General features: G+C 30.5%; 1 long non-coding RNA gene across 1 annotated transcript; it reads right to left on the bottom strand.

The window, feature by feature from the left end:
* Positions 1 to 388: 388 nt before the first annotated feature.
* Positions 389 to 874, bottom strand: LOC110879171. Its single transcript, XR_004887741.1, has 3 exons — positions 786 to 874; positions 531 to 710; positions 389 to 419 (listed from the first exon to the last, which is right to left on the bottom strand). It is a non-coding gene; the product is annotated as an uncharacterized LOC110879171 (long non-coding RNA).
* Between the last annotated feature and the right edge of the window lie 8,386 nt (positions 875 to 9,260).

Genomic DNA, 9,260 nt, shown 5'->3' with positions numbered 1-9,260 from the left:
GAATTATAGGTGACTACTTTTCTTTCTTTGGAATTAGAAGAACTGCATCCACACCACCATCTTTACGCGACTTCGACGAAGACTGCGAAGATACATCATCCACGTCATACAGGGTATCCAAATTGCGCTTCAAGTCACGCTCGCTGCTCGTATCAAAGTCAGGCATCCTTCTGATCAAACGATGTTGTAAAGCCAACTTTAAACACATTTGAGCAAGGGGTTACATCGTCTCCCGTTTGGGATATAGAATCCTAGTAAAATAAAATAAATAAATAGGTATGAGTTATAAACATACATTTAACATATAATGAGTTAAAGTTGAATCATAGATAAGGTAAAGGATACTAAACCTTAACAGGCAAATCACCATTACGATTTGAATCGGACGGTTCGACATTGACGGCTTCCTCATCAATAGGCTGATTTTTTAAATTTTTTTAAGTTAAAAACATATATGATATTAATTAGTAGTTTAAACATTGTTGGAAAATTGTAATAATAGTATTAAAGGTGAATTGGAATAAATTTACCTGAATAGTGTCAAAATGTTTATCAAGCTCGGACAAAACAACCGGGTTATCAGTCATCTTGGAGACTGAGTATCCATCAGACTTCTTGGTGATGTTAAAAGAAGAAACAGCAATCTTGAAGGCAAACTTCATATTGAGTAATGAATTTAGCTCCTTTGGAAAGCTTCCTTCGTTTGCTAACTGTTGAAAAATAAAATATAATTAATATTTTTAAAATAAACACAATTATGATAAAATGAATTATTTACTACATACTTCAATGTTGTTGTCTAAAAGCTGATTAGCATTAACCTTCAAAAGCTTTGTCACCTCACGCTCAAACAATGTTAGACTCACAATACCAGTGCAACCTTGGACACGTATATAAAGCCTAATTCTGCAAAACAAATATAAATGAGATTTACTTATTTTGACAAACAAAACTTAACATGGATAATATTTACCGTGGAATTGATGAAACGGTCCTTGTATTACAAATATCAGTCTTGCATTCCAAGACAGTAACCTCTTCAAAACCATCAGTACCATCATGCTTTTCTTTAACAACAGTAACGGTTGAAACCTTTTTGTTGCAGTTTGTGCACGCGTTGTAAAACCACTCATTGTTCGATGCAAAACTCTTGATAGTGCCAACAATGACAACAAACCTCGTCTGTGTTTAAGATATATATAAGTATACAAAAATGGATGGTGTAAAACATATAAAAAATATCTGTTATCCGTGTTACCGTATCTATTGAGCTTAACGACCCAATGGGAAAAAAGTGAGGTCAGAAAGGAACTCTTCAGTGGCAGACTTCACAACAGAAGAACTTAGGCCAGAATAACTGGAAGACATTTCGGGAGAAAGTTTCTCGATAAATCTAGTAAAAAAATAAAATTTAATAATTTAGACTCACAGAAATGCATAGGAAATTTAAAAAAACTTATTAGGATAGTGAACCTTTGTTTAAACTCAGCAACCTCATCAATATCACTGTTAATTAAGACTCAGGTGACAGTATACAAATTTGAAACAGACAAATGCCCTGAACAGATGTATACATTTATTTTAATTAATGTAAACAATTATTCAAAATGTAACCATAATGAAAAAAACACAATATATTTGAAGTAATACGATACCTCCCCAGAATCTGTATTTCCCAAACTGAATGATTACGACGACATTTTTTCACCTCGATTGCTGCTCTCATACTCCATTATTTGATCCGCATAACCGTCCCAAAGTGTCACAAAGATCTGCTTATTGCTGAACATTATTGAAATCAATACAAACAAAGTAGCAGTTCAGAATACATAATATAAAAAAATATATTAAAGAATAAAAGTGAAGAAAAAATAAATAAATACTTCAAGTCTTCAAGCATAAAGGTGACTTTCTTCTGGTTTTGTCCATTATTAGTTTCCGTGTCTATCTCGAAGGGAAAACTTTTGACCACAAAACCAATTACATCTGTGGATAAAAATTAAATAGTGTCAACAAAATAAAAAATGTGTTATGTTTAGTTATATAGTTTTAATTGTATATCATACCAATTGGACTTTTAAAAAACTTGTTGTCAACTGTTGGATCCTCCACAATTGAATCAAACGGAGTAAAATCAAAACCCCATTCAGAACCAATAGCCTCGTGGCATTCCTCAACCACGGTATTGTTATTAAGGTTAATCTTCAAACCACCTTTAGCGTACTTGACCTTCTGACGATTCTCACCCAATGAAGGATTTCTAATCGTCAAACAACGCTTTTCTTCCAAAAGATGTTGATATCCAGATGCGTTTTTAGCCAAGACAAAAGCTTGCATTTTTGTTCCCTGACAAACAACAACATTATGTTAGACAAATAATACGTACTTTGACAATTAACAGTATATAAACTTAAATTATAACATACGTATATGAACACTTACCTCACTGTCCATGACTATCATATCATAACAATACACTTTTCTAGCGTTATTGAAATCAGCTCTTGTCTACAAACGAACAATGCGTATTCTTATGGTATAGTTATCAACATTGAGGTCCAAATTATTCAACAATGTGATTGCACCTTCTTCCATTTCTGCATAAAATTCAAAGTAAAGATTAGAAAAAAAACACTATATACTAACACATTGTACTAAATTATAAATCAATATCGTATAGAACTGTCAATGGTATTCTTACCAAAGATTATGAAAAATGATAGAAAAAATGCTGAGTAGATAAGACTGATTAAAATGTGAAATGTTTAAAGAATATTTATAATAGGTAGGCAAAGTTAATTAAGTAAACATTGTAAAGTATAAAAATTTAAAATATCGAACACAATCAATTATAATATACGATGAAAATGGAAATATGTAATATGAAGGTATTTTCTAAAAATATAGTCAATCAATCTAAATGTCCAAAAATATGGTATATGTCATAAAAAATTAGAAAATGAAATGTAACTAACCAACTTAGTATACGGATTGTCAATATTAAATTCCTTCATAACCTTTAATTTAATTTGAAACTATGGAACATTCTACAACTTTAGCAGTTTTAAACTCAGCATTAAACTATGACATATCACACATTGACGAACATATCCATATAATGGCCATAACTACGTATACTAAATTTGTATATTTTTTTGGCTTATTATAGATTTGTAAACGATTACACTGGATAAAAAACACATAGGGCATATTAACAATTTCAATAGTTATTAATTTGAAATTGCAAGGAACGGAGGGAAATTTGATGATTAGTAAATTTCGAAATAATGAAAACATTTATAAATATGCAACCTACTATGTCGTACCTGACTTTCTGCAATTAGTATATATAATAAAAAAACTATTCTGGAAGGTTTATAAAATGTTTATAATGTAACAAATTAGTGTAATATGCTGAAGATATAATACTAAGTTCATAATACTTTTTCATATATGCAAATTTAGTTTATATATTGTTTTTTTTTACATAAAAGTAGTTTGAATATCGTGGTTTTATCTATGATAAAATGTTTTAGTGGGAATATAAATTACTAAAATGATAGATTATACTTTTAAGTATTTTCTTACAGTGGTTAAAATAAGAAATAGATTAAAAGATATATAAAAACTTGAAATTAAAGTCCAAAACCAATGTTATAACCAAAAAAACTTGAAAGGCCAAAAACATGCCAAAATTGTCATATATCTAATTACTACGGTTAACGTAAGGTACAACCCTCTCAATAGTCAAGACCTGCTCATTTTCATCAAAAGAAAAGTGAACCTCGTCACGGACCTTAATTTGAGCGGCTTTCATGAACTTCTTCCAAGAGGTTAAAGCGTATCGATAACCACGACCATTGGTTCTTCTTTCACGTCTGGTACCGTTAGTAATCTGCAGTGGCGGGTCCAGATGCAAAAATTTTATGGTCAAATCTTTTAACCCTTCATGAAGCTTAGCCATGCGTGAAACATGATCAGGAATTCTCTGTATTTAAATAAAATTAATAAAAAAATATTAATACTCATTAAATAAAATAAAATAACATAAAACTTATGTGTTTTATCAGTTTTGAAGATGATATCAAAACTTACAAAATAATCTTCACCAGCCGTACGAACAAACCGAGTAACACCACTATGTATTTGTTCTTCAACTTCATTATCAACATCTATAGGTGCAACCTCAATCTGCAAATTAATATATAAAAAATGAATTACATTCTGATATGTATAATACATAGAAGTAAGTACATATATTTAATTTACCTCATGAAAATCTAAGTTAGGATATGTGATTTCAACACTGTTTTTTCCAAAGACTTTCAAATAGAAAAATGTCCAAAACCTTTGGTGAATAAGAAATAACAACCAACCTCCAACTGAAACATACTAATAATTACATCCATACTAGCGGAAAAACCGACTTTGCCGTCATTAGTTACAATGGAAACGTTAAACGTTTGGTTGTCGATCATCACAGTAGAGGTTACATCATTTGACGAAAAATCGTAAATCTTGGGTAAAATACATTCAGGGATGAGCTGTAGGATGAAAAAAAAAGGTTAGTATCTATAAATTTATAAATTATAATTAAATACTTAATGAAAAATAAAATCACATTTGTCTTACATAAAAATTGCATGATGGAGGAAGCATATATGTCCAGAAAGACCCACGACTAACACCATTCTGATAAGTTGTTAACTTAAACGTAGCATGATCTAAAGGATTAAATACTACCAAACATCCCTGAGTTAGACCCAAGTGTTCAACAACATTGGACCATCCATGAAAAAAAATATCTTCCCTTTAGACGCGCTTAAAAAAACATTAAAGTCACGACCATCTTCAATGTGTATCATAACATTAGTAGGGCCTTTGTCAACACCCCATAGTTTGGAGGCCGCATCATCCGGAATGGACTAATAATATAATGAAATGGAAAATGAATTATAAATATTTTCATTTGATTTAAACAACAGAATAATAATGTTATGTTTTAAAAAATATGAAAAAACAGATAACACAAATAACTAAGTAATATTTTTTCCTATACCAGAATAAGTTGGTCTGCTCGATTCATTACCTTACAGAACCAGGGTCCTCTGTAACTGAATTACATAATAGAATGTTAAGAAAATATAACACGATAAGGGGATTGTTAGAAACTATAAAAAATATACACATAATACCTTGATGAACGTTCACCCATACTAAATACCTGCAAAAAAACAGGATACAAAAAAAAGACATCAGACCTAATATATTTCAATAAAAATAATTAACAAACAAAGGATTAATGAATAAGTTGAAGAATGAGTTGTATAACATCAAAATAACCATAATAAGAAAATTAAAAAATTGTATAAATAGTTAATTAATAAAAATATAAATCTCATAACAATAGATAATATAATTTTCGTTTCAATCAGTTGAATCAGTATTTGTATAACACATGTATTTAGCAAAATTCTAAATAGTGATTAGGGTTTATGATATCGATACCACTTGAAATATTAATTACACAGTTAAATAGAACATAAAAACCAAATAACTATAATTGTGGTTATATATAATGAAAATTCTAAATAGTGATTATTGTTTATGATATCGATACCACTTGAAATATCAATTACACAGTTAAATATAACATAAAAACCAAATAACTATAATTGTGGTTATATATAATAAAAAATACAAATGTCAAACAGAGGTGCAATATACTTACCGATGCTTGTATTTGGATGTCTGATGATGAACAAAAAAAAGAGAACGCTTCTCAAGTGAACGATTGAAACATTATATTAAAAACAATTTTTGTATATATGGAGTACAAATGGAAACGGTTCCAAAATTACCTAAAAAAAGTAAAAGTTTATTCATTCAAAAGGCAACTTTCCATATATAATGAAAATAGGGCGGTTAAGGAATTGATATAATATAGAGGAAATCTGTGATGAGAAAAAGAAACAATCTGTCGATGAAGCAATCAGTCAGAGAGATTCGAAGGAACTTTTTTAGGAGTCGTTGACATTGCCGAGGAGTGTAAGAAAATTATATAACTTAACATTTTCTGAGACTCCTTGGCAACATCAACGACGCCTCAATGTTCCAAGCAAAACACTTTCCCTGATTTTTTTATACAACTGAACGTTTCTTCTTAACAAAACAGGTTTGAACGCGAAATATAACTTACTGAATATGTCACATGGATATTATAATACAATACGTTAATAAAAAAACATATACCTTAATGAAGAAGGGACAGGCATACTATAAACCTACAAAAACAGGTTTGAATGTTAATTATCAAAAAGCAACAGTAAGGTTAATTATCAAAAAGCAACAGATCTTCGTAGGAAATCAGATACAGACTAAAATTAAAAGAAAAAAGAACAAAAAATCAACAATACCTTAAAATCTTAATCACCAAGGATAGTCGAGCAATTCTTCATCACCATTCGCATATAAAACCCGCAATGAAAAAAAAAAAAATCAAAGTCTATAAAAAAAGAATAAGTCTGCAACTAACTTATTTCCATAAATCATATGCCAAACAGAAATTATGTAAATGTTTCACTTTTTAAAAACTCAAAAATTCATGATATGGGTCTGGTCAATCGGAGCAGTAGTTCAGGTGGAATTTCAAAAATTCATGATAATATTCACAAAGAATTTAAACAATCTTCCCTAATTTTAATTATCAACAAACAAACTCATGTGAATATTCCCCAAATTTCTAACCATCAACAATCAACCAGAAAAGTACAAACTACCAAAATGAGCAAAAAAAAAAAAACCTTCCAACACAAACAAACTCAAATCACCAAAATGTACATACCCTCTTATAATCAAGGGACACCAAAAGTTGCATTGAGTTAATTGTGCTCCTTCAACCGAAAAGCCCTAATTGCATTCCGACGAACACAAACAATAATCAACAAACAATGTTAATCAAATCAAACCAAATAGCATTACACTCCAACCATTTGAAATTAAAGAAAAAATGTTGAAGAAAACAAACCTGACGGAGGTTCATTGTAGGGTTGAAGAGGGATAATGGATCTGAATTGTTTATTGTTCGTCTTCTTGGAGATAATTCATACCATCGGAATCATACCATCTCAGATGTAAGAAATCATAATACAACAAAGGATTAACACAGAATCAAAAAGCAGGTTTGAATGTTAATTATCAAAAAGCAACAGTAAGGTTAATTATCAAAAATCAACAGATCTTCATAGGAAATCAGATACAGAATAAAATTAAAAGAAAAAATAACAAAAAATCAACAAATCAAAAAGATCCTCTATTAAAAACAATATATTCAAAGAATTTATGGTGCATACAACACAGAAACAATCAAAATTAAATGTTTTTTTGACCATGAAATTGTGAAATGAGGTTAACATTTTAGAGAGTTGAATAAATGTAACATAAAATTCAATATCAAAAACAAACAGATATATGGAATATGAATAAACAACAAATTTCAATAAAAATTAAACATTTTTTTTACCATGAAATTGTGATATCAGGTTAACATTTTAGGGATTTGAATAAATCTAGCATCAAATTCAATAACAATAACATACAGATCTGGAATATGAATAAACAACAAATTTCAATAAAAATATCACATTTTTTTAACATGAAATTGTGATATCAGCTTATCATTCTAGGGATTTTAATAAATCTAACAACAAATTCAATAACAATAACATACAGATCTGGAATATGAATAAACATCAAATTTAATAACAACATAATAATGTTACTAAATATTACAAACAGATCTGGAATTAGAATCGGACTTAGGGTTTCATACAAATAACAATACAAAATTTATTCAAAAAAATTATCAAAAAACAGAAGAGATAAACCGAGTCAGGGATATGAGTAAACACAAAAATGTATAACAAAAACAAAAAGAAAATAATAATAAAGAACAAATCTATAATGACAATCGGATCTAGGGTTTGTTGTACAGAATAACACTTTTTCAGATCCAAAATAAAATTCCGACAAAAAAAAAGAAGGATTAAACTAAGAAATAAACAATCTAAACTTATAATTTTTCGTAATGGATCAAAGAAAAATTTCAGGATTCGACTGAAGATGATGAACTTGAAAAGGAAGAAGTATATGTTGAAGATAAGGCGGTGGTAACAAAGATAATTGAAGAGAGAGAGCGGTGAAGGTAACTGAGAATTTAATAGCATTGAACAAAATGAAGGAATATGGAAGAAAAGGAGAATGGCGCCCAAATTCTCAATTATCTGGCCTAAGAGAGCTGCCACATCATGGTCAAATAGTCAACCTTTATTTTGCTTTAGTATAATAGATAGATATGTATATATATGATACACCCCTTTTTTTTACACATATAGGTATTCTATTCCGTATACATTGTAGTTATTTGATATATATTTTTATAATAACATTACAAAATGTAATCGGTTAGTAGTTACCTGATAGATACCCAATGAGTTTTGAGGTGAGTATACCCAACGAGTAATCTTTTTAAATTAACGGGTTTACCCGAAACCCGCGGGTATACCCGATACCCGATGGGTATTTACCCGCTAGAAACCCGACGGGTTTTGGGACGGGTTTGGGACAAGCTTATCTAATCGGGTTTGGGTTTGGGATTACCTAAACCCGTCCCAAACCCGACCCATTGCCATCACTAAAAATAACTACCCTAAGGGTGTGGTCATGACCCAAACCACTAGCCTCTTATTTGTTTTAATTTATCTTTGTCTAAAGAAAAAGGAAATGATTTCTTGAAAACTGGAAAGGAGCACCATGGTTGCCATGGTTTAATCCATGCAAACCATGGTGGATCAAACAAGGGGATGGTGTAGCCTCCCATTCATATTCCTAGATGGTGAATCATGTCCCAACCATAACCCCAAACCCTTTAGCCTAACCACCAAATGTTAACAAATATTTTATTAACAAGGAAACTATCTCGAAACCTTGAATTAGAATCCCTACTAGGAATGGCAATGGGCCAGGCTTGGGCCGGGTATTGGTAATCCCAGTCCCTTACCCGGTTGTAATTCTTTGTCCCATACCCGACCCATCACCCGTCGAGTATTTGTCGGGTAATTACCCGTCGGGTATCGGGCATACCCGCGGGTATCGGGTATACCCGTTAATTTCATAAAAATACCCGTTGGGACAAATGTGCAATTTTTACTTTGATGTTTATATAATTTACTATTTTAATGACTATAACAAATGAAAATATA

Source organism: Helianthus annuus, unplaced genomic scaffold (genome assembly GCF_002127325.2).
Source record: "Helianthus annuus cultivar XRQ/B unplaced genomic scaffold, HanXRQr2.0-SUNRISE HanXRQChr00c150, whole genome shotgun sequence".
Lineage (NCBI taxonomy): Eukaryota > Viridiplantae > Streptophyta > Magnoliopsida > Asterales > Asteraceae > Helianthus > Helianthus annuus.
This window is presented reverse-complemented; position numbering and strand designations above follow the sequence as displayed.